Genomic DNA, 27220 nt, shown 5'->3' with positions numbered 1-27220 from the left:
GAAATTAACTGACTGCTCGATCACTAGAGTCAAAGGTATTGGTGCATTTGAGTCAATGGGATGTATCATTTTTAATGACAGTGGTATGTCACTAGTATTGTGAAATATTTCTCCTGCTCAAATCAGTTAATTTGAGAGAAAGTGGCCTATCACCAATACCCACAAGACAGGAAAGCCATAGAAAACTGTGCATTCAAAAATAATCCTGAAGCTTATTGTAAGGTTAAAACAAATGAGGGTGGGGGCCAGCCTGGTGGTGTAGTGGTTCAGTTCACACGCTCTGCTTTGGCATTCCAGGGTTCGCTGGTTCAGATCCTAGGTGGGACATACACATGGCCCGTCAAGCCTTGCCGTGGTGGTGTTCCACATACAAAATACAAGAAGATTGGCACAGAAGTTAGCTCAGCAACAATCTTCCCCAAGCGAAAAACAAGAGGAACGTTGGCAATGGATGTTAGCTTAGGGCCAATCTTCCTCACCAAAAAAACACAAAATAAAGGTGGAAAAATGTAGGTCCTAGGGTATGGGCATGAGCTAGAGAAAAACAAGGCTGAATGATGTAATCCAGCCATGCTAAACTAACCTTAGTTTCTGAAAATGCCACTTCTTTCTAGTTTTGGGATTTGTGTGCTGGGTGAATTTGTGCAAGGAGAATCACAAAGCAGGAAGACATTTTCAGACTCTATGAGAGAAATAAACTACTGAATCAGGAGCAATAGAGGAAAAATAGTATAGAGCTTAGGATCATTCAAAAGAAACAATATCCAGGACTTAAAAACTAAGGGAGAAGGGGGAGTGACATTATCTGAAATTTTAGGATTTCGTGCTGGAGAATATTGGCACGTTAGACAGAACTTGGTCATCAGGAGAAAAGCCAGCTTAGGGGAAGAAAGATAATGAGTTTAGTTTATAGACTCTTAAGTTAGGATAGTTGTGGACCATTTTGGTAGAAGTTTCCTTCAGGCCGTTGGAAACATGAACCTGGGGTTTTGAATACTGAAGACACAGATAAATGAAGACACATTCTCTCATTCTCTTCACAGAGCTGATAGTTAAAATTCTGAAAGTGAGGTAAGTAAGGACGGATTTTAAAGAGAAAACGAAACTTGGGAAAACTCATTCATTGGAGAAACACATGAACACACCTCACTAAGTGGTAGGTACTCAGCTAAGCAATGGAAAAATGATTCTTAGATGTAGGGTAAGGAAGGGGATCCAGCACAGAGGTTAAGGAAAAATCAGAGAGGAACAGAGACAACTGTGGTATCCCTGCATTAGGTGAAGTGTGGTATCTTTGAAGGTATTGGTCCATTTCATCTATGTTATTGAATCTGTGGGTTTAGAGTTGTTCTTAATATCCTTTATTATCCGTTTAATGTCCATTGGGTCTGTACTGATGGTCCCTTTTTCATTTCTGATATGTCATTTTTGTCTTCTCTCTTTTGTCCTTTGTTAGCCTGTGTGGAGGCTAATAATTTTATTGATGTTTTTCAAGAAACAGCTTTTGGTTTCATTGAATTTTCCTTATTTTTTTCCTGTTTTCAATTTTTTTCATTTCCACTCAAATTTTTATTATTTATTTTCTTTTGCTTCCTTTGGGTTTAATTTGCTCTTCTTCATCTAGTTTCCTAAGATGGAAGCTTAAATTATTGATTTCAGATCTTTCTTCTTTTCTAATATATATATATATATATATTCAGTGTTATTAACGTCCCTCTAAGCACTGTTTTTGCTGCATCTCACAAATTTTGACATGACATATTTTCATTTTCATTTACTTCAACATAGTTTTTAATTTCTCTTAAGTGCAACGTGCTATCAAGTGCTGCATCAGGGGTCATGACATAGGGGTAACTTACTAACTCTATAGTTTCCACCACAATCATCACAATCACACATCCCGAACCACTGTCCCACCAGCACCACGGCAACCTCGAGAGTGCTCACTGTGTGTCCAGCGCTAAGCTATTGGCACTTCACACTTGTCCCGTGCATGTCTCATCCCATCTCTTTAAGGTAGATACAGTTGTCTCTACTCTACGTGCAGAAACTTGCCCAAGGACATAACTAGTGAGGTGGAATTAGGAATTAAATATATGTTTGACTCTCTCAGGAGCATCTGATTCTTTTGTTGTTGCTTGTTTTCCTTCTAAAGTGAGGATAATAATTGGCATCTTTCATATACATGTACACCAAACAAGGGAAAGAGCAACTTAAAGCCCTGTTTTGTTTTTTTTTTTCCTGAGACTAAATCAAGGAAAATGTCAGCTTTGAAGTTTTATCTGGCAATCATTATTTTATGAAGCAGCAATTTGATGAAGCAACAAAAAATATTTATTGAGCCCAAACTTCCTTCTTCTGAGTGCTATTTTATGGTTATAATAATAATAATATTAATAATAATAAAAACATATTACTGATGACTTTAAGGTTTTTCTTTCAGGAATTTGCAATTTCTTATAATTATACAAATCAGAAAATTCAGGGCAAATTTGTTGTGAAAACATCTCAAGATTATCTGAAATTTGGGAGACACAAATTGACCTGTGTTGTTAGCAATTCTTTCCTAAAATGCTCATAAAGTCATTCTTATTTGATGGCAAAACTTTTACCAATGCATTCCGTGGTTTAGGGAGTTGAGTGTGAGGGAAATACTAACGAGAAGGGATAAACGTTGAAATGAATCTCTCAGAATTGTATCTTTCTTTTCCACATAAGGGTGAATTTTAGTATTATTGTTCTTTTTTGGAGAGAGATTAACTGATCATTTCCAAACTTTTATTCACTCAAACCTCTTAGACGTTGATATCCTATTGCAACTATGTTGATATTGGAGGATAATTTATCAACTTTCATTTAGAGTTAATAAAGTTGTTTGTGTGGGAATAGCTCCAGATAAAATTGGAAAGGGAAGTTTCTCTAGGTTAAGTACACTTAGAAATATTGCCTGTTAGAAAACAGCAGAAGTGTGTTCAGTGAAAGCTCGCTTTTTTTTTTCCATTTAAAAAATGAACACTGCAGGCCAAGTGCATTCTCTCAATGCATCCATTTCCTAGAGTGGTTGATTATATTGATTTTTTCCCTACAAATTTCAATCAAAATAATATGTATTTTTAAAGTATGCTTCATAGTTCTGGCACTGTTCTTCAATCCAAAATCTTCCTTTTATCTCCTTGACATGTATCAGCTACAGCTATATTAAAACTCTACATTTTAATCTTTCCGAATTCAATTCACCCGATGAATTTCTTCTTCCTCCATGCCTGGAGTTCTGACTTCAAAAGAAGATTTTCACACACAAGAGAGATAAATGCCAGGAGAATTGAAGTAAGGATTGGGTCAAATAACATAGGAACACCTTCCTTCCTGCATTTTAAGATGTGAAATGTGAACCCAAGCTAAATGGTAAAAGAAGACCAGCTCTTACTCTATTCTCTATAGGTTCTCGGGAAAGAAATTGTTTCTCTTAAAAAGAAGAGTTCATAAACTGCCTGACTTTGCTGTGATGCCCAATTCTTTCCAATATCCATCCTGTAAATGGAAAAATGTGAAGATTAAATATGTAGACTGTTAACACACTGGTGATTATGCTGCCAGAATGCTGTATGAAGAAGCAAATCTGGGAATGTCAGTGTTTAGGAAGAGTAGATATTTTTAGCATCTGGGACTACTGGCCGTGAGAGGGAAGTGTAAAGGAAAAACCTATTAGTGCAAATGAATGAGAGCTTTTCTGGGTCATTCTCTGTTTTCCTGTCAAAGTGTGTGGCCTTTCCATGAACGCTTCTACTCTTTAGAGCTTCCCTTTCAGATATGGGGTACACAGACAGTGCACACACACAGACACGTGCCTGGAAGAAAATGAACATACACACACGTGGGAAAAAAATCTCAAAAAAAAAAAAGGCTGGTGATATTTTTTTCTGCTAACATCCCATAGTGTTGAAATCTCAGGTCACATCGTTAGATGGAGACTTCAGGCATTTCTGCAGTAGAGATGTTCTGCTTTAAAGAAAAGGAATGTCACCCTCTCATACGGGTTCAACACAGTGAAAATTATTTTTTCAGATTCCTGTGATTGTAGAATATTTCTGAGCAGCTGCTACCTAACCACAGGAGGGCAAAATAAAAAAAGGGTGGAGTACAGCTGAAATGGGATAGAAGGAAGTGAGCCAAGAGGAATTAAACCGGGAACTTGGTGAGCTGTCATTCCATCCGTGCTCACGCAATGTGATCTTCTCAGAAGTAGACCTTCAGATGTCTAGGATGGTTCTAGAATTTTTGTCTTGTACTTCTTGATCCTAACAATGAGAAGATCTTACGGTAAAAGTATAGTGCAGCCATCTTGAGGTATTTAGCAAAAGAAAGTTTACCTAGTTTTCCAGATCAGAGAGCTGTGTCCTTCCTGATGCTCCCTGCTCCCTCTGTACCTGGGGCTGAGAGCTCATGCTGGCAGCCTTGGATCAAGGGGCCATTGTCACCACAGCAGAATGTGACACAGCACATAAATTCAAATTTTTTAAGTTTAACTCCACTAAAATTATAGTACGATATTGGGTCATTATAAAGACTTTTTTATAAAAATAAAGTGTGAATAAAGCTCCCATATGCAATTAAATTACCTTTTTTTTGTCAAGTCCAAAACTCATGTCAAACATACAACCTTCTAATCCACCTCTATCATCCATAAAATTAAAATAAAGTTATCCAACCTGTCTCATGCCTATTTCCAGGTAATGGGTAAACAGGCGTATTCTAATATCTGACAGGTCCAGACTCAATTCTTGCTCTCAAAAATAAGGAACATTTGTAACTTCTCTGAGTTTATTCATTTATAAAAAGGATAAACCACCAACCTCATCTTTTTTACCTTTTTTCCCCTCCTAAAGATTACAAGTGCTTAATAAATGGCCTAGATGATATTAAATGCTCAATAAATAAGAGCTGGTATTGTTGTTGTTTTTGTTATTGTTGGGAAAACATGGCTTAATCCTGAAAAGGTGTCAATGCCCTTAATCTAATTGAAGTGAGTATAGGCTCCAGCCAGTATTCCGTGGAAGCAGGCTGCAAATTTGGATAAAGATCATGTTTTAAAGTAAGATATTGATTGAGGAGATGAGAGAGTCTGAGAGGTCATCCTTCCTCCACCCAATAACCTTCTCAGGTCCACTGCTCTTGGTGGGTGTTTCTTTTTCTGTTTTGTTTCCTTCATATTTCATCTCTTAAAGATTCAGCTAAAGGGAACCTTTGAAGATTGAACACTCCCAGCTGCTCTCTTCACTCTAGATATTTGCAGTGAAATAGTGCTTGCCACCAACAGCTCAAGCGTGATGGCCTTATGGGTGCCCAGAAGGATGTGAAGGATGCCATAAGGCTCCACACTCCTCTGGTGTCTCTAACACCATCAACATAGCATTCACGGATCAGGAAACAGGGCTATTGCCTTTAGAAAGTCCTATCAAAATCATTACTTCTCTCGCCAACACATTCTATTGGTAAGTAGAGGGGATTTGAAGTTAAAAGCCTTCTTTAGTCCTCAGTTTTCTTGTCTATAAAGATAAAGATCTCACAGTCAAGTAGAGAGGAAAAGTGTCGGGGGTTCTTTATGAAGGATGACACATCAAGATTATTAGGGGACCCTCACCTTTGGGTCTCCACTTTGAAACCATGGCAAGGATGGTCCTGATCCAGACGAGATGCAGAGGCATTTGATTTGGATGGAGGAGACAGAAAAGTCTGAGGTCCCAGTCCCTGCCTAGGGGCCATATGTGGGTCAACCGGACACAGTCTTAGGATTCTTGAGAATATAATTTATTTATTTATTACTCACGATTTAAGCTGAAATTTCTCAAAGTGTGGTCCACGTGCCACACAGAAATTTTTGTTAAAATGCATGTTTCTAGGCTCCATCCTAATTCCCCCAAATGCATATCTACAGGAAAAGAGTTCCAGGAATGGACATTTTAATGCATCCCCATATGATGTCCAGTAATGTAAACTTTGAGAGCAGCTGACCTTGGCCCCAGAAATCTTACCTTCACCACCAGCTGACGTGAGCCCTTTCTGTTCAGACTTTGCTTCTCACTCTCCCAGCTATGGATTCTTTCTTCTTAATGTCGGTGATAATTTCTTCTAAACCATATTACCATGAACTTGGTTTTTGCTGTAACCAACTCACATTTGGATTATGGTCATGACTTTGTAACCAGCTCCTTAGCTCCAATCTTTCTCCCTTCTCACTCATTTCACATAATTCTGCTAATTTTAGTCAAATCACTCTCTTCATGTAAAACTTTCAACGATGACTTTTTATTACTAACTTATAAATCTAAACATCTTAGCCTGGCATCTGTGGCCCTCTTCAATCTGACCCAAGATTAGACTTCTTTACATCTTTATTTGATCCTTTATTTTGTGCTAAACCAGGCTGATATTTTTCTCTCTGTTTCTCCTTCCCTAATGCGACATTCACATTCTACCCATTGTTTATATTGCTTCTCACCCAAATTAGAATTCCACGCTTGTCTTCTCAATGTGACAGAATCCTTAAATATCCAACTAATAACACCGTAGACATCTCTGACCACTCCAGTCAAAAAAAAGTCCTGCCCCTGTCCTAACTGTACCAGTACATGCTCTGTGTTGAATTTCTGGGTTGTTATGGATCATAGAAGTCTCTCCTTGGCTAGGCCATAAGCCCCCTGACAGCAGAAGTGAGTGCTATGTTTACATTTTCAACAAAGGCTAGCTGATATCCTGGCTCATGATGGTGCCTCCCTCACTGCCCTGAGCTCTTCTCCAGGGTGGTCACACCCTTTCCCAATGTTATGCAACTATTTAGTAATAAATAAGTTTCCTGACCTTCACTCCAATGCGCTTTCCTTTTACTTATTAGGTGCCTTGAAATAGAATGAAGGATTCTCAGTTACATTGCGAATACAGTAGGTGAGCCTAGAAGGCAGTTTTTGGCAATTCTAAGAAAAATTCTTTCAACTGTTCCTATGGCCAGCTATTTGCTCAGTGTCCCCACACGCAAAAAATGCTATACACTCATTCTGACTTCATCTATTCATGTGGCAAGCAGTGAGCATCATTATGGGCGAGGCCCATGCGAGATTCTATGGGGGAAGCAGGATGAATGGGACAGAATTTGTTCTCAAGGAAGTTAGGGTTTTGTTGAGGCAAGAAAGGATGAATGCAAATAATTTTAAGCAAGGCTCGCCATATCAGGCCCAGCTTACTCACCCATAGTATTCTCCTCACCAAGTGAGGAAGAGCTGATAACCTGATCAGGCAGAATCTTAGATGCAGATGGCGCCAAGTCCAAGGATAGTAGAGTCAGGGAGATTCAGATCTTCTGTCCTTGGACTTCCTACTCTGGCTCATCTGATGGACAAACCCCCGGAGGCCCGGATGGCTAGACATCTCTTCCTCTCCTCTTGTCTCCATCTACGTCATCCTAAATAATGGAGTGGATGATCTTTGCACCTCCTGTATGCCTCTGCCCACCTTCTTCATATTGTGGCCCACAAACTGTGAGATTTAGGCTCTGGGGAGTGGAGCAGAAGGCCATGCTAGTTCTTGCAAGTGAGCCCCTCTCCTCTATCAAACATTTTCAATAGATCCACTCTGGAGTAATGGACAATTGAATAATTACTAATACAATGGTGCATCTCTCCCATCATGCTGATGCTTGCTTATAGCTTCCTTGTCAATCTCGGAATAGGTTATCGGGAGAATTTAAGAATTCCTCAGTTCTCAAAGGCTGGCTCAGTTCACCCACACTGTAATCTAACCCCATTAGCAAATACAGCTTCACAGGGAAATTACGATGTGAAAGAATCAATCCCTTCTATTTTATACGTACTTTAAAGTTTACAAAGCACTTCCACAGGCAAAAGAGGAAATTTATGAGCATTTGATGAAGAGATGATTATTTTCAAGCCATGTAAATATGATACATATTAGTTCCCTTTTGCATAGGTTTTAGGGCATTTACTAAATTATAAAAAATGTCAGAAAACAGCTAATGTTTTGGAAAGGTCTGCAATTGGACGCCAAATGAGTTTTTTTGTTCTTAATAACAGATTTGTACATGCTCATAAAATTAAATCACAAGATTATTTTTGTGCCACAAGCATGCCAATGCCTCAGACGATTACATGTGACAGTCAAGGGTCATAGCTAAGGGTTTGAACCATTTCCCGCTTTGTTTATTTCCAATTCAGATTATTTGTAAACTTGCAATATGATATAACTTTAGGGGCCAAGTGCAGCAGAAGTGTCATCTTCCTTGTGGCATGAGCCTCATGTCCCTGGGGAGGGAGCTCCTGTTAACTGATGAAGACGTCAAACTGTGTTCCATGAATGTCAACAGCTGCATATTTATCACCCGCCATAGGCCCTCTCAGACTGAAAGATTTCACTGTTTATTCACAGCAAAGACACTTAATTAATGACTAGGCCTAATCGAGCTGTCTTATTATTTACAGGGATACCAGTGTGGCTAAGCTCAACTGATGAGCAAACAAACCAGCCTTGAGGAAGCTTTAATTAATAATTCTGAGCCAGGCATTCCGAGAGGCCCCATCCCCGAGCTCTCGGGTGATTTACAGCATCTCCTTTGCCATGTTCTCATGTCCCCTGCATGCAAATGAGTGACCACCCTGGCAGATTCTCCTGTTTCAATTGCACTGGGTCTTGTTTATTACAGAAACACTCTTATCTTTGCATAGGACTTAATGGAGATGGATGCCTGAATGGGAAAACTCCTAGTGTCTTTCTTTTACATGTTGCCATTCAAAAGCATTTCCATAAATTTATTGAGCACCGACCATGCTAAAATACGGAGGGGATTCATTAACTTTAGTAAATCCAAAGTGATCAGACCTTAACATTTGCCTGTTTAGGGTTCACAATCTAGTTGGGAATCAGGTATAATAATACACGGTCAATTATGTTCAGTGTTAACCTGGAAGTAGAAAGCCCATGGGGAGAATAAGAGAAAAAGATAAATTGCTGCTAGCAGGGTCTTGGAGGCCTCTTAGAGCGGAGAGGAGGGGGCTAATTAGCCAACTAAAGGATGATAAGGAAGACAATAGGGAATTGTTCTAGAGAAAGACAATTCTGAGAACTCCGAGGATATAATGGAAGGGTATGAGGCTGGATGCAAGAGAATCAGTTAAGAGACCTTAGGAATTGATTCGTCAGAGAAGCCATAAAATAGGATCCGAACACTGGAAATCAAACAGGTGAATTATGTTTAAAAGATTTCCTGGAAGCAGCATCAAGATATTCGACTAGAGATTGGACGTAGGTGATGCAGGACAGAACAACACCTTGACGGATCGGGAAGATGTGTCTGCACTGTTACCCAAAATCATTTCCATTTTTCTTCTCCAATAATCTTTTGAAAATACTGCATTATTGTCTCTTGCATCTAGTGGGGCTGAGGGCAGTTTGGTGTCACAGAGGTTTCCGTTGTTTTGCAAGTGTATATATGTACGTATATGTGTACTTATGTATCTGTCATGAGTCTGGCATCTCTGTCTATCTATCTATCTATCTATCTATCTATCTATCTATCTATCTATCTATCTGTCTATCTATATCTGTCTATATCTGTCTGTCTGTCTGGCTATCATCTAATTGTCCTTTTGATAGCTTCAGATTCTTTAAATCCTTGTTGCTCTTAAATTTCACTGAGATATCTAAATGCGATCCTTATCTATCCTGTTTGGAACTTGAGAAGTCTGGAAATCTGAAATTTCATCTTTAATTCTGGGAAAAGCTTTTGTCACCATTCCTTCTATTTTTCTCTCCTTCTGAGGCTCTTATTATCTTGATGCAGCACGTCTATTTCTATTCCCGTGTGTCTTAGCTTCTCTCCATGGTGTCTACTCTATTCTAGCTTACTGCATTCTAGGACAGTTTCTTCGTCTGAATCTCCAGCCTCTAGTTCATTCTTGGTTCTATCCAGTTGTTACTTCCCAAATCAATGCGTTCTCTATCTGAATTATTATATTTTTCCATACCAATTATTCTCCCCCATGGTCTCTTATTTCTGCTTTGCAATATGACCAACCACCCCCCCCATACGCCTTTGAGAATATTTATAATCTTATTTTCAATTTTTGATGTATTTCTTCCATGAATTCCACTTCAGGTGGTGTCTGGTGTTTGCTTTGCTGTCTTTTCTTTATAGTGGTTGCAAGAATTCAAACTGGCCTGCAACCTCTGGTCCTCTGGATGGAATTCCACCAAGGAATTCCAAACTCAGCAATGCAAATAGGCTTTACTTCAGATCTGGAGCATTGTTTACCTCAAACTCTGCCCTTCATCTCTTTCAGGTCCTGGTGGTCCTCCCCAGAAGAGACAACTTTCTTTATGCAGTAATTTTGGGGACTGGGGTCAGAAGCTGCTGACACTAAGCGTTCAATTTATACAGGAAAGGAGGGCTATATGAGGGGATGGAGTTTCTTTGGGAACAGCCCTAATGATTTACCGACAATCCATCTCTCTGATATTTCTTGACTCTGAACTTAGAGTTTCTTTGGGGTTTCCATTGGAGGCTCCATAGAAAGACTTCTGTCTCCTCTATTATTTCTTTCTCTATTTGGGCCTGTCCACTTTGTAATGACTAGATATTACCCCAAATTTCTGGTCCATTATTGACATTCTTACCTATTCAAAATATTTTAATGTTTCTGTTGGTTTTTTTAAATCTGTGTGTATTCTATCAGGAAGACATACAAAGTGGAGAAAGAAGTAAGCACGACTTTGAGTTAAAATCCCGGAATTCCCATTTTAAAGGAGTTTCGCAAATGTTCGGATGGACCTCTGGTTTTGAGACTGGTTAACTTATCTGACTGCATTAAACGAAAAATACAATCTCTTTCAAAATATAAATATTTGAAAAACTAGATAAAGCAGTTTGGGTTTTGTTTAACGTTTGCTGAGCTGATGTCTACCTTGTGGAATATGTGCAAATATAGTTCTGCTGGCTAAGGCTTGAAACTGATGATTGTCAATATGTTTCTAATGATGTTACCACCTAACTTCCCACACATCTGCTGATCCTTTTTACATTTGCTATTATTTGCTGAATGCAGCTCAATTTGAGTAGCTGTGATTCAGATTTGTTATGACTTTAGCACTTAATTTCATCGTCTATTATCAAAAAGTAATGACTAAATGGTTAATATGTTGTCAAAATCCATAGACATAACTATGCAGAGTTGGTTTATGCTTTCTAGGAGCTTATGATTTTAAGAAAATTCTGACAATGACACAGATGCTACAGAGAAGAAGTCACATTTCTTATTTTGTAAGCGATGTCATCCAGGTTCTGGGATATTCATTCATTAATTTACAAGGGGTATGCATTTGCAACAGTTAACTCACAAGCAGCCAGGGTATACTTCGAAATATGTAGCATTTGCTAATTGTTTTAATCAGTTTAGAAACTATGGTTCCACTATATAGTTACTATGTCTCATTTTTAAAAATTTCCTAGAATTAGTGCACCCACCTGTTTCTGAAATTTCAGATAATTGGCATTAAGGTGGGCAGAAGGGCTGCTGTTTCAGACTGGCTTACATTTGATTGCGAGTTATTAAAAACCCCCCCTGTCGACTTCAGCTTTGGAAATGATATGCTTTCATTCTTTGTAGATTACAGAAAATTTTAAAACTTACTTCCTCGCTAGTCTTTGCTAAATTCCCTAGAGAGATACGTTTCTCCCCTGCTAAGACGCAGTTCACAAACTTTTCCCTTTGAAATCTGAAACTCCAGAATAGTTTAAAAAGTACAGCACAAATGCACCTGATTCATTTGCATCTCAACCGCATTCCTCTCTTGACGGCTGAGCCACTTGACATCTCCCATGTCTTCCCTATGCTCTCGGCCCCAGCAGCCTGCTTCCTAAATGTTCTGTGCTCTTTTTCCCTGGGCCTTTATGCGTCAGTTCCCTCTGATGGAAATAATCTCTCTATTCTCCTTTAATGTCCCAGTACTTTTCCTACAGGTCTCTGCTTAGCTGTCACTTCTCCTAGGACTTCTCGCATGGCACCTCCTTCCCAGCAGGTGAGGCTATAGTGCATGCCACACGTGACTGCTATCGTCAGGTTATCCATCTTTCCCGGTAAACTCTCTGCTCTGTAAGGAAACCCACTGTGTCTGTGTTTCTCGCCACTATGACCCAATCCAGTGCCTGGCACATAGTAGGAACTTCAAAAATAAATTTGTTGGATCTGAAACTGCATTTGTTGAATCCGAAACTCCAGGGAAATAGCATGTGACATTTTCAATATTTAAATTTATTCTGAAAAACTAAGGCTATTTCCTTATTCCTTTCATCTTTTCACTTCCCTCTCCTTCCAAGACAGATATAGGCTTGTTATTCAGTTTAAATTAAAATTGACTAGCAGTCAAATTAACTCATAAAATTAAAAGCTAATAGTTCTGAAACTATTTGCCCAATGGGTTAACCCCAGAAGCTTTGTAGAGACTGATTCTAGGATTTTTTTTTTTTAATCATAGGAAGCCATTTTCTTTCCAAAGTCAACCAAACCCACTCTGGATCTCCTCTGCATATGTGATGCTGGCCACCAAGCCAAGGAAGTTTGTTTTATAAAAGCATGAATATACGCTTCTAAGTCAAGCCGGCACATACCCTTCTGCTTACATCCCATTGGGCAAACTCACTCTCACGGCCTCCCCTCGCTTCAAAGGAATGGTTAAGTTTAATTGTTCAAGAGGTCCAAGAAAGCAAGGAAAGCTAGAAATACTGGTGAGCACCAGTGAAATCTACACTAACAAGTTTCTGCTTGTGCAGGCAATGAGAGCTGTCACAACCCATGTCAGGTAGACAGCTATGGAACAATGCCATCAATTGTGAGACATACCCTAGTGACAAAGATCTCCAAATTTTGAAAAAGAAATGTGTATCTTAGAGTAACAAAATACGGTATCTGAAAACTGTTTGCATTCCTTAACTGGAGAGTGTTCCAACTGAAGAAAGTCAACAGCCAGGTGTTTTTAACCAATTAAAACATTTGTATTATTTGGCAGAAAATAGTTTTCAAAGTGTTTGACAACATTTTGAGATATTCAGTGATTTTTTCTTTTAAATCACAGATACCTTAGTGCCTACTTTTCAGTATTCATTGGTAGTTTAAACCCTTCACATTTGTTTGATTTGTTGTGCAACCTAAGTTTCAACTTCATTACTAACACTCGAGCTGAATTTCCAAATGTGCTAATAATGTAATAAAGTGCATATATGCTATTTAGCTTATGAAAATTCATATTTTAAGGATCCACATATATTCTAAGTTCTAAAATTGTTGTATTTGCTGTTTATTGCCTAATTTTTTGTTGCACTAAAATGAATGTGGACCAAAACCATCATCCCGTAGTGTCTGGCCCCCTTGGAGTATATAGTGCAAATTTGTGCATTTTTGTTTGAAGACTGAAATAACAAAGAGGAAAAAAAGGACTAGTGTGGGGTTATAAGCTTTCTAACAATTATATGGGTACATGAACTTCAAATATATTCACAGGAAAATATTTGGAAAACTATGTTGCTGATGCAAATAAAAACTGAGTTGATTGGCGAATACAAGTTGATGCATTAGTGGCTTTCAGTGTGTGAAATTTATAACAAATACATTTGCGTATGTTATTTTTATTATTTCCATTTTTGTAAATAGTCAAACTTTGTTTAGGCAAAACATTTGTAAAACTCCTTAAGCACTTGTATGAAACTGTTGGTTTAAAAATCGTTGACCTTGTTCCCACCTGCAAGTTTACAAATAAGGAAACTGAGTCCCATGAAAGCTCAGAAACGCATCTGAGAAGTGAAGATTTAGAGTCCTGTGGGTTTTGTTTCTGGAACAGCATTTCTCATTCATGCATGCATGCATGCATGCCTATATGTATGCTTGTAGATTTGTGTGTGTGCCTGCATGCCTCTTGGTGTGTCTGTATGCACATATGTATGCATGCAATCAGGCACGTATTTGTGTGTGTATGCACACATGTACATGTGTGTGAAAGTGTGTATGTGTGTACATGCATATGCATTCATTTGCATGTACGTCTCTGGGTAATGCATACATGCCTCTGTGTGTGTGTGAACACACATACGTGTTTTACTGCTTCTTTTATAGAAAATCATGTACATACACAAGCACCTGTGCCATCTTACACATTTTCGGTTTGTTATAAACAATGATCTGACTTCTTAATGACCAAAATATTCAGACTTTAAGCATATACTTTAGGTGCATTTTATGAGAAATCCCTGTGGTATAATGGTTTGAAGACCTCTGCATGTTTGCACTAAAGATGTGGATATTATAGGCTATAGAAGGATTTTCTATTTTCACATATTTGATCACGTATTACATTTATAAAGATGCCCACCGAACAGAATTTGGCTAAAAGAGAATATTTGTTATCTCAATTATTTTTATCAGTGATAAAATTATTTTTAAATACATAGTGCATGCTCATTTAAAAAAACACAGAAATGTACAAAAAGAAACCTCACCTGACTATTTACCACCCCAACAGAGCTACCATTACTATTTTGGCAGACAGGTTTTCATGCATCTCTTTCAGCATATGCGTGTGCACATACAAGCAATACTGCATCACGGATGTTCCATTGTCTTTTACACTTTGTTCTTTCTGTGTTATTTCTGTCTGTTCCTTCCTCTCTTCACTCAGCTCCCTGCCTGGTGCAGCCCCTCCACCATACCCATGGGAACCATCTGTCTTTGGTTACCTTGCTCCATGCTCACAGCCTCACATGCAAACATATGAATGCACATCTAGGGGGAGGATCAGGGCCTCCCTAAAATGGGATGTATTATATCCCCTTCTCACCATCCCATTTTCTCATTAAACAATAATGATAATATTAATTTTAAAAAATCCTCAATTTAACTGATAGTTATATTCGTTTTAATAAATGCATAAGATTTATGATGCTGGCTTACTATTGAGCGTTTGTTTTGTATCCATTTGTTTACTTTTACCAGTTATATAGGCCTTGATAGGGGAACAATGGCATATTCCTTTGGTTTTGAATCCTACTGCATCCTGTACACCCACTCTTAATATGCAGGAATATTTATTTTATCAGAGTCTAAATACCAGTGAATTAAAAGATCACATTACTGAGGAGAAAAGGTAGTGAGCCTTCAGAGCAGACCCAGCAAACCTAGCTAATTGCAGACGCAGCTGACTTGGAAAATGATATTAATGTCTAGGATATTTCACAGGAGACAATTCACCAGCATTTTACGCATATTTCATATTTATTTTAACTGTTTCGGTTGTCTCATGGTGTAGTGAGATGAATAAATTTTTTAACGAGAAGTTATATTTCTGGGTGAAGCATTAAAAGATGAACAAAGTATATTTGTGACAGGTCATAAATGCTAAAATAGTGCAAGAGAGCTCTCTCAATTTAGCCACCAGTGAGTTTAACCCCTTATTATAAATCCAGCAATAACTCTGAATCTCAGCGGTGACCTGGATCAATGGCAGTAAAATACTAACTTTTCTTTTTAGTGCCTTTGCAAATTCAAGGCCGGAGGCTAATGGTTTTGCGAATGCGTAACTCCCTTCTTATATTTTAACTATAGCAAAGCAGATGGTTCCTGGAATCTTTGCTTTCTACCAATTAACCTCTTTTCTCTCTTCAATTCATTCTTCCTCTTCAGCTTTCAATGTGAGAGAGGGAAAGAGAGTAGAGCTGTTTTTCATGAAGATCTCAAAGTAGACCTCTGATTACTTTTGCAAGATTGTTGTTGAGGTGCCTTCATTTCCAGGTGCCACAAAGGCCCGATGTTTGGCACAAGAATAGCAATTGTGACTCATTATAATGTTCATAAGGAAATGCTCAAGCCTTGGAAATCTTCTGGCAGGAATAAAAAGGAATTATTTTTCTCCCTTTTGTTACTGAATCTGTGACAGCAACAGAAGCTGTATTTATAGACGCAGGTGATTTCCTTCTGTTGTTGTCGGCTGCTTTAAGAACGTCTGAGCGCTTCCCAAAATACACAACTTTCGCAAATACCTGAAATTAACATTTATGAAAAAGACAAATTGCAGATTGAGTGTCGAGTCTACCAAACTATAAAATACTGGAAAGCGAATTGTACTTAGGAAGGAAGAAAGCTTTTTTACCTTGGCAGTGTTTTCTCAAGAATTTTAGAAATTGGAAGTAATTTTCCTAAGAAAAGGATTGCCTAAATTAAAATGAATATGAAGTGAAATAACATATAACAGTACAAAAGCAAGAGTGACCTTTACCTCCTCCTGTTCATTCTGTAACTGGCTAGGTCATCTTCCTTCCTCTATCCCTCCATGTTGGAACACTTTTTAAGGGTAGACTTAGGCTCTGAAACCCACTTCCATGGGCGTTTTCAAATTCCCTCTTGTAAATTCTCTAAAGAAACGGAAAAACAGGGATCTAGCCATCGCATCTGTGTATACAGAATGGACATAAAAAGCAAAAAAGGGGCAGCGATTTACAGAGTCGCTTTTACATAGAGAATTAGAGTGTTTCTTCCAATCTGAGAATTATTAGTTGATGAGCTTTAAGAGCCAGGAAACCTTCGGGTCTAAGTCAAGAGGACAAATAGAAAGGACATCAGGTGATGATAAGGATGGTATTAAGTTCCATTTATTTTTATGTGCTTCCTACTGCAACATGGCTTGAGTGACATGGAGCTGGAGCCCCAGGTCCAAATATTTGAGGCACTTACAATCATCCTCTGTACATTTCTTTATGTCTACACACAGTTGAATTCCTTTCCATATGCAATATTGTCTGAAAATGGCGAGTTTACCGAAAATTATTTTCTGATCAATAATAAATGAGAATACTGACACGTAAACATTTGCTATCCTCCACTTTCATTCAGTCTGAGAAAAAAAATATTTTTGTTTGCATGACTCGTTGGTCTTTGGGGAATTTTAAAAGGAAGCACTGAAAGATGTCGATGACACCTGTTCTCTCCCCACTTTCAAATCTGAAAATGACTTCTAAAAATCTAAAAAGTATGCACATATATCCAGCAGTGTGTGCACTGATTTCTTCATAGTATCTTTATTCCAGAGGTATCAGAGGTTTCTGTCCACACTTTCTCTTTATTACACCAAAGAACCCTTTTTGCCTTAAGAGTTCCTAAGGATGCGCCCCGTGATGCATTACTTATTCAATAAGAAGCCAGGAGAGAGGAGAAGTCAATATGGAGCTCAGCATGAACACAGATGGCCTTGTTCAAGGCTGAGTGTGCAACTCAATCAGCTAGTCGGATCACACCACTGTCCTGGAAAAGCCCTGGGGACTCTAACATGTTAATCAAAGAGTGCGTGAGCAAGGCTATTAAGATGTGTGCCCTGCATTCCACTTTAAGTTAGCCTTAACTGGGCAGGGAATATTTTTCTGTGTAATTACTAGTTTTTATTATGTATTTGTACTGCATCAATCATTCTGAAAGTATAATGGATAAAGCAAATGGATTTCATAGCCGAAGAGCATAAGTCATGTAAGCATATCCGCTTGGCTTAAACAAAATGGTAAAAATAACACTGGAGTTTGAGGGCAGGGGAAGATGAATGATGAAATTTTAATCCACTCCAATCCATCGTGTAATGCACTACAAAAAGCAATTCATCTACTTACCCGTTTCCACATGGTTTATCTGCTAAAACCTTGGTATTTAAAGAAGAGTATTAGACGAGATCAAAAGAGAGAGGGTATAGATTACATTTTCCCTTCTTAGTATTGAGAAGCTCATTGGAAAGCTTTTACAGATGTGGGCAGCGAAACCAAGGAAGATCATGAGGTTTGATGGGATGAAGCATGAACTCATAGCCAGGGAACCTCTGGTTTCCTCTAGCTTCCCATTTACTTGGTCATGAAGTCTTGGCCTTGCTTCCTTCATCTATGTATTGGAATGATAACACCAGCTCTATCCAGCCTCAGGTTCTCATGTGCATAAGATAGATAGATAGATAGACAGATAGATAGATAGATAGATAGATAGACAGATAGATAGATAGATAGATAGATAGATAGTATAGATATATATACATATACACAGGTATGGGACAACAAAATATCTACATCACAACATTTTCTAAACTGTAGAGCACACTGTAAATGTTAGGGGAATTTAGGTCCTGCCAAGAAAATGCCTTAGAAGAGATATGTTTACAGTTTTGTGGGGATTTTTTTGCTTTTGAAATCTCAGATTTCATCTCGATGCACCCACTCAGGAAATTAGACAAGAGGAAAGCCTTGTCTCTCTGTGTTCTTGGCTATCCTCAGTGCACCCAGAGACCCCTAATTTCAAAACCCAACAGAAGACTCAGAAGTGCAAGGAGAAATGTTCATATTGTTTCATGGATTTCAATTTATTATATTGTTACATTGCCTAGCACAGACCTGAGCTCATAAGCACCTAAATGTAACAGCTTCTAAACATAACTGCTTCTGGCTTTGAGATATATATTTGTGTGTGTGTGTGTGTGTATATATGGCCAGCATTAAAAGCCATTTAATCGAGTTTTAAGTTTTGCATTAATCCAAGACTTTAAACATCTTTTTTATAGCTCGTATAACTTATAGTTGTCTCTTTATGAGGTGAGTATTACCTCTTCCACATTTGAGAAACTGAGACTTGGGTTGATAGAGTTGGCCCGCTGTCTGAATTCCAGAGCAGGATAAGAGCTGTGTCTACCAGTTTTTGTGATGGGGGGACAATAGCAGGCTACTCCTCTGAATGTCACCCTCACCTGGCTGATTCTACTCATAACATGTTTTAGCCTAATTACTGTGGTCTCTGAGAAATAGGCTCACTTACACTAACCTCCCAGAGCATACCACATTAATGCTGCTATTAAGGTCTGTCTATTTCAATCTCAACATTTAGAGACAGAAATAGGGCATTAATTTGCACATTTTATTGAGTTTGTCATACATGGGGGGTTTGGAAGGAACTTGGGAAAAAAGATTTGGAAGGCTGATTGGGTCCTTAGGAAAGTATTTGTTTAGCAATTTGCTAAAAGCCAGGCAAATATATCTCTTTGATGCCCTGTGCTATTATGCACTTATTTTACATTTTTAAAGCACAGGTATACATCAAAATAATGACTAGAAAGGATTATATAAGCCATAAGCTACCCTATTACCTGTCATATTGGTAACCCTGCCTTGAAGTGCAGAGAGTGAAAAATCATGAGCTGATCTCCTGGTCTTTGTTCTGCATCTTTCTGCACAGGTAGCAAGTGATAGGCTCCTGTGTTGTTGGAAATAATAAGGACGATCTAAGTAAATGTACATAATTAAGGGTAAATCCTGTATGAAGAAAAATTCCAATTATTTTCAAAAGCACATGTTTCAAATCTTCTACCCAAGTCCTGAAGACAAATCCAATTATCTGAATATAGTTGTTAGACATTATTTGATAAACATGAGAGTAGTGTCTGTATACTGCGTGATTAAAAAATATATATAAGTAACCTTTGTTTTCACCTGTTAAAATTTAGATTTTCAGCCAATGAATTTTTCTCTGATTCTTTTTAAATGATTTTACAGAAGATGTCACATAATTATTTAAAGGACCCCTGGAGATATATCATTAGTATGGTCATGCATATATTCAAATTGCATATTATGGAGTCCAATCTGCTTACACTGAGTTAATTTAAATGAATGTGACAAGAACTTCTGGGAAGAATGTCAGCTAAATTACATGTTGACAAACTTCTCTGGCTCTTCTCTTCAAGCCACAAAAATAACGTCCTCAGAAATGAATACAAAGAACTAAGAATAGAGCAAAATTCCTCGCTTGGAAGTTGAAACTTCAGAGCATAAAATTTAGATGAAGTGGAGAGTGTTCTGGACACACAAGTGGTGAATGCACCATGGTTTTAAAGAACCTGATGGATCCCTGGCTAGGAGGGAGAGATGCAGAGGCCATGGAATGGGGACATCTCACACCGTTGACTTTCCTGAACACATTGCCAGCAGAGACAGTGGAAGAAGAAAAAAATACAGCCAAATAGCACTTAGGACAAAGAAGGAAATAGCAATGCAGTCCCAAAGTGCGGTCAGAGTGCTCTTTCCTACAGAGAGGATTAAGATCTGTAGTAAAGTTCTTTGCAGCTTCAAATGTGGCTGGAGAAAACATGCGCATGCGCAGTGACTCACAAAAGGAAACGCCCACGAGTTATGGGGCATCACTTTAATTTGTTTGATCATCACCAATTTCCCATCTCAGAGCAGAGTGACCCATTCAAATGCGGAGGGTCTACTTTCCACGGAAGAGACCATCCCTCACCTGGGAGCTGACCCATGGAGCAGAGATCCTGATAATTCTGAGAAAAACCACAAAACAGAGCCTCTCACGCCCCAGCTGTCTCTTGGCTCCGGATGCTGTTTCAGTCCCTCGGGCGACTGCACAGCTGGATGGAAAACGCATAGCATCAGGGTCTAGTCCTCCAAATCCAGAGCTCAGAGGAAGGCCCAAACGGTGCTTAGTGAAAAGGGTCGTGAAGCTTTGCTCACATTATGTTTGCACAAATAGCAGGACCGGCTGGAACACTACCATCAAAAATGTGTAAACAAAACAGAAAACTAAATCAGTATGAGACAGGTTAAAAAACTCTACATTAAAAGGAAACAAACGAATAAGATCCACAAATGCGAGCCAAAGATACCCCTTTCCCAGGAAACAGGAAAAACATTCGTTTACCACAGATTTTTAAAGGAATTAGATGACAACGGAAAAATATTTTTTAATAGGCTGGCGTAATTGAGTTAAGAAATTATGCAGAAAAATAACAATATTATGGAATTTAAAACTGAATGGGAAACAGAAAAGAGTGAAACCAACAGGAACCTAGATTGGTAGAGGGGGGGTTCTCCTGACAAAGATCACACAAGAGGCAAAGGTATGATGATCTTTAGAAGAATTATAGACAACAGAGATTTAAATACTGATATGTCCAGTGATCAAGAATCAATCATCAAATACAGTGGTCAACTAAAAGCTATAGAAATATACATTAGGAAAAAAAACCCTCTTTTGAAATAAAGAGACATGAACAGTTTTATGTCAAAGGAACTTATCCATGATCCTGAATAATATGAGAAAGTTCTTCAATGCCAAGATGTGCCCTGGTGAAGCTTTTGGACTTGAAGATTATGAAAGGACCCCACAAGCCACCGGACAAAAGAAGCAGGTTACTTACAAAAGTGAAAAAGAAAAATAAAAGGCCTAACCATAAACTTCCCAACAAATTTAAATTTTAGAAAAGAATGAGAAATATCTGCAAATTTAAGAGGAAAATAGACGTGACTTTCTTTCCCCCATCAATTATCTGAGTCACAGTGACTTGGATATTTTGAAAGTTAAAGACATGTAGATAAAGACATACCAGGCAAAAACAGACACAATTTTGGTGGAGTGTCATGTCCAGTAGTTCAATTGGACGGATGAGGTGGGAATGAGGGATGAGAAAATGAAATGGCTCATAGAATGAACTGATGAGAGGATGGCAGCCAGAGGAGCTCAAGGGTAGAGGGGGGTGGGACTGAGAGGGGCTCAAGAAAGTCTCCTTAGGACTCTGCAGCCATGGGCTAAAGCACTTCCCACCTTTCTCCTCCCTGACCCACAGCACTTCCAATTCCAGGTCCAGCCCAGAAAGTCAACTTGTCTGATTTGGGTGGGTCCCCTCTTTGGCTAGGGGCAACAAGGCAGTCACCTTGAGTGATACCTTGAAGGAGGGGAGGAAATGGGAAAGGGAATGTAGGGTTTCTCGGGGCCAGGTCTAGCTGTCTAGCATGGAATACAGTGTTATAAGTCTGTAAATAATTTCCAAAGAAGAAACAGTTAAAATGTCTTTGCCTTTTTGAGCATGTTGAAATTCTCTCCCTCAGAATAAAAACAAGAACAAAAAACAAACTTAGGGCAAAGAAGGAAATGCAACTGCAATAACAGATTAGGTAGAAAATAATTATAATGAGAAAAAGTAAACATAAAAGTTATTGAATATACTCACAGCTGGACTCAAGGGAAACTCAGCAGAAAAATAAAGTGATTTATGATGATAAAAGGGGAAATCAATGAGCTAAAAGGTAAAAGGATAGTAAACTGGATACACACATGCGTAATTTGGTTCTGTAGGGGAAATAAAAGAACAAAACAATTTTAAAAAGATAAATGATAAAGTACTAGAAAGAATCACCAATGAGATGGAGCAGTGTAAGATTCTAAGCTAAAATGTGGATAAAATATAAAAGTTTTTCAGAAAATACAAATGATTAACCTTGACTTAAGAAGAATTAGAAAATCCAAACAAGTCAAAATTCATCTAAGAAATTAAAAACATTTTCAATTCCATTGTCATTCAACATTCCAGAAAAATATGCCAACTACAGATGGTTCTTCAAGTGAACTTTTTTCAAATCTCCAAATAATAAATTTCTCCTATATAAGCTATGCAGAGAGGAAAAAATTTCTCATTTATTTTTATAAATTCAACAAAATACCAAACTCCAAAACTTTACAAAATCAGTACCCAAAAGAAAACTGTAGAGAATTTCATAATTTGAAGTGAAATCCCTAATTTAATATTTCTAAAGAAGGTGGCAGTAAATGGCTAATCAAATATGAGTTATTCCAAGAAAGAGCGGCGCTTTCACTATCATAATTTCAATTAATAAAATTAACCTTAAAAGTCACATGTTCATTTCAATAAGCAATAAAGTAGGACTGATAAAATTCTGTATCTACCCCATATTTTTAAAAACCCATGATAATTTTTCAGATAGTAAAAGAGGAAATCAAGCATAGCGCATTATAAAAACTGCACAGCTGAATTGAAAGCCTGCCTGATGCACAATTTTAAAGCACTAGCAGCATTTCCATAACATTCAGGAATCAGGAAAATAAGGCAATTAGACAAAAGACCAAATCAAGAAGTATAGACGCCAGAAAGCTGTAGGCTTCTTTCTTTATGTTTGTAGATTAGATGATTGAGTAGCAGGAAAATAAGAAATCAACTGACAAACTACCAGAAAGAGTGAGATTTCAGTACCACAGGGAGTTAGAAATACATATAAAAAAGCCAACAGATTTTCTGAAAACATATAACCAGCTATAGAACATTATGGAAGAAAATACTCCGTTTATAACTGCAATTTTAAAAAACCCTGGGGCCCGCCCAGTGGCGCAGCGGTTAAGTGCTCACGTTCCGATTCAGCAGCCCAGGGTTCACCGGTTCCAATCCCCAGTGCAGACATGGCACCGCTTGGCAAGCCATGCTGTAGTAGACGTCCCACATATAAAATAGAGGAAGATGGGCACAGATGTTAGCTCAGGGCCAGTCCTCCTCAGCAAAAAGAGGAGGATTGGCAGCAGTTAGCTCAGGGCTAATCTTCCTCAAAAAAAAAATTTTTTTTTAATAAAAATAATTTAAAAAAACCCCTGAGAACCAGCCCTGATGGTCTAGCAGTTAAAGTTCGGCTCGCTCTGGTCCTGTGGCCCAGGTTCGCTTCCCAGGAACAGAACCACATGACTATCCGTCAGTAGCCATGCTGTGGCAGTGGCTCACATTGAAGAACTAGAAGGACTTACAACTAAACTATACAACTATGTACTGGGGCTTTGAGGAGGGGAAAAAAAACAAGAGAGAGAAAGGAAGATTGTTAACAGATGTAAGCTCAGGGTGAATCTTTTCCAGCAAAAAAAAAAAAAAAAAAAAAGATCATCCTTTAGAAAGAAAAAACTCTGAGAATCTAGGAATATTTTGAAACAAAATTATGCAACACTGCTCAGACAACACTAAGCTCTACTATTGAGCATTCAACATAATCCAAATCAAAACATCAGTTGAAATTTTTTTTTTTTTAAAGATTAGCACCTGAACTAGCATCTATTGCCAATATTCTTTTTTTCTTCTTCTTCTCCCCAAAGCCCCCCGGTACATAGTTGTATATTCTAGTTGTTAGGTCCCTCTGGTTCTGCTATGTGGGACGGCACCTCAGCATGGCCTGATGAGCGGTACTAGGTCTGTGCCCAGGATCAGAATGGGAGAAGTCCTGGGCGCTGAGGCAGAGCGCGCAAACTTAACCACTCAGCCATGCGGTCAGCCCCTGAATTTTTTAATTTGATGAAGCAACTCCCAATTTCACCTAGAAAATAAACATTCAATAAAACCAGGCTGTTTCTAAAAAGGAGGGTAATGGTGAGTGGGTGGAATCTGGGTATATATAAAATATAGTCCATAAAACTTTAAGACATACATAGTATTTAAAACATATATGGTATTTAAAACAATGTGCTTCTCACTTAATAACTGAAAGAGTGATTTCTAGACACAGTTTCATTAATCTGTCAATGCAGATACAGAGGCTGGTCATAAATACACAATTTCAAGTTATAGAAAATATAAATTATTTAGTGTCATATCAGTGCAGCAAGTTAAATTTTATTTTTTAAAGCTGGAAGCCTACAGTATCATTATAACAAAATTAAACCACAAGTGGTCAAAGCTTTAGACTTAAAAAAAAAACCTGAATTAGGAAAGATTAAAAAATATAACATAGAAGTCTGGAACCATAAAGTAAAAGTAATATTGATATTTAAAATATGCAAGTACTTGGGGGCTGGCCCCGTGGCCGAGTGGTTAAGTTTGTGCACTCCGCTTTGGCAGCCTAGGGTTCAATGGTTCAGATCCCGAACGCAGACATGGCACCACTCATCAGGCCACACTGAGGTGCCATCCCACACGGCACAAACAGAAGGACCTGCAACTAGAATATAGAACTACGTACTGGGGGGCTTTGGGTAGAAGAAGGGGAAAAAAAAAAAAAGAATGGCAACAGATGTTAGCTCAGGTGCCAATCTTTAAAAAATAAATAAATAAAAAGTAAAATTAGGGCACGTTCTCTGGCACAATGGTTAAGTTCGCATGTTCTGCTTCGCCGGCCGGGGGTTCTCCAGTTTGGATCCCGGGCGTGGACATGGCACCACTTGGCAAGCCATGCTGTAGTAGGCATTCCACATGTAAAGTAGAGGAAGATGGGCACGGATAGCTCAGGGCCAGTCTTTGTCAGCAAAAAGATGTTAGCTCAGGGCTAATCTTCCTCAATAAATAAATAAATAAGTGAAAGAAAAAAAATGCAAGTACTTTAATTTTTTCTAATAGAAAATACACCATATGCTAACTCAACAGAAAGATAACTAGTATAATATTTTGGACATGTCTGACCAAAAAAAATAGCCCTAATAAACAAAGAGCTTTAACAAACAGCTAACTATGGAATGAACACCTGAACACAAATGAGAACCTACAAATGCCCTATAAACAGTTGAAAAAAGATGTTGTATTGCACCAGAAATCATTCAAAAGGCAAAAAAGTAGACTATCTTGCTCATTTGATTGCTAAAAATGTAAAACGTTGACAGAACCAAATGTAACTGGCGGCTCAGAAGAATATGCGTGCTCTTATACCATTGGAACCAGTGGAGTACACGTTTCTGAAGAGATATTTGACATCATACATCAAAATTTAAAGGTAGCATATCATTTGACCTAGAGGTCAAGTTTCTAGTGACATTCCTCAAGGATCATGCATAGGTATGCCGAAGTATCTGTCCATAGTCATAACAGCATTGTTTACAATAGCAAAAAAATTACAGAATTTAGTAAGTAGATCATGGCATATACACCATATATAGAAAATGGAACACTGTATGACAATTAAAAACGATGATGTAGGTGTACAATTATTAACTCAAAGGATGTCTCTGACATGTATTGAAAGGCAAAGGTAGATATAAGAACAGCATGTAGGTTGACTCCAGCTTTGTACACTTGGTCTGTTACTCATGTACCACTAATTTCTTCATCTGGCCCTCTATTTGGATGATGCGAACAAGAAGAAACAGTGCTTTTCTCTGAATTATGGGAATTCAAGTGAAAGTTTCCTTCTTTATACTTTTATTTTTTGGGACTGCTTCCTTCTTTGCTTTTCTCCCCCTCCTCTTTCTTCTTCCTCTGTCTTCTTCTTCTGTTATTAGTTTGTGTCAAATTTAGTAAGAAAAGAGGCTATGTTCATCTGGAAGATAATGGAATCAGACAATGGTTTTTAAGAAGATTCAAGATTATTAGATACATTCAGAAACCTTTAAAAAGCGTGTGTGGAGATATAAGTGCTTATGTATCTGAAACAGTGTTTGGGAAACTCAGCTATTAGCCAAGAGTTTTAAATTGATAAAGAGACACACATTAGAAGCCACATGATGTTTGGGGATTTAATCTCCAAAGATAGTCAAACTTTTGCTGTCCTCTATCGTAGCTTGTCTCTTTAATGATATTTTCAAATTGCCCCATCAAGCCTGGATGAAATACTGTCACTGAGGACAGTTAACTCCATCCTGTTATTCCCATGGCAGTAAGCTTTGTTATCATAAAATTAAGACTGAGAATTTAAAGTTTTGCAATTGGCAGTGAGGTTTCCAACTTTTAATCTCAGCCCCCTCTGTTGGAAAATCTTGTGCTTTTGTGAGTTTCATAACTCCTGACTTTTATAGAAAGGGTAATCTAGACTCTTTACTGGAAAAGCCTTTTTGCAATTTCCCTGTGACCCAGAGCAGTGGTTCTCACGCTTCAGGGTACATCAGAAGCTCCTGTAGGGCTATTAAAACACAAAGTGCTGCATTCCACCCACAGTCTCTGATTCAAGAGGTCTAGGGTGGGTTCTGTGCTTCTGCATTTCTCACAAGGTGAGATGCTGACCTGCTGGTCCAGGGACCACACTGCCAGTACTGGCGTACAGTAACTCAATTTATTTACAGATCTTTGTTTCCCACCTTTTAAATTGCAACCCTACAGATGATGCTCTTGAGGATATGTTAAGAGAGCTCTATCATTAAGCATAGAATGTTTTTAGAAGGAGGGCAACAAGAGTTCATTTCCATCATACTTTCACAGAGTTCTGAAAATAAACAGTGGCCATAAAGGGACAATACTTAACCCAAATTTTGGTAAGACTAATGAACATCAGAAAACTGGAATAAAAGAAATTTGCTAGACTCTATGTCTTGTCTTTTTTCCTTTCCCAACTGGTTTTTGGGGGAATTTGTATTTGTGGTGGGATCCTTGAGTATGTCTTCATAGATGCTTGGGA

The sequence above is a fragment of the Equus przewalskii genome, chromosome 32 (genome assembly GCF_037783145.1).
Source record: "Equus przewalskii isolate Varuska chromosome 32, EquPr2, whole genome shotgun sequence".
Taxonomy (NCBI): Eukaryota; Metazoa; Chordata; class Mammalia; order Perissodactyla; family Equidae; genus Equus; species Equus przewalskii.
The sequence above is the reverse complement of the archived record's forward strand: the minus strand, read 5'-3'. Positions refer to the sequence as shown.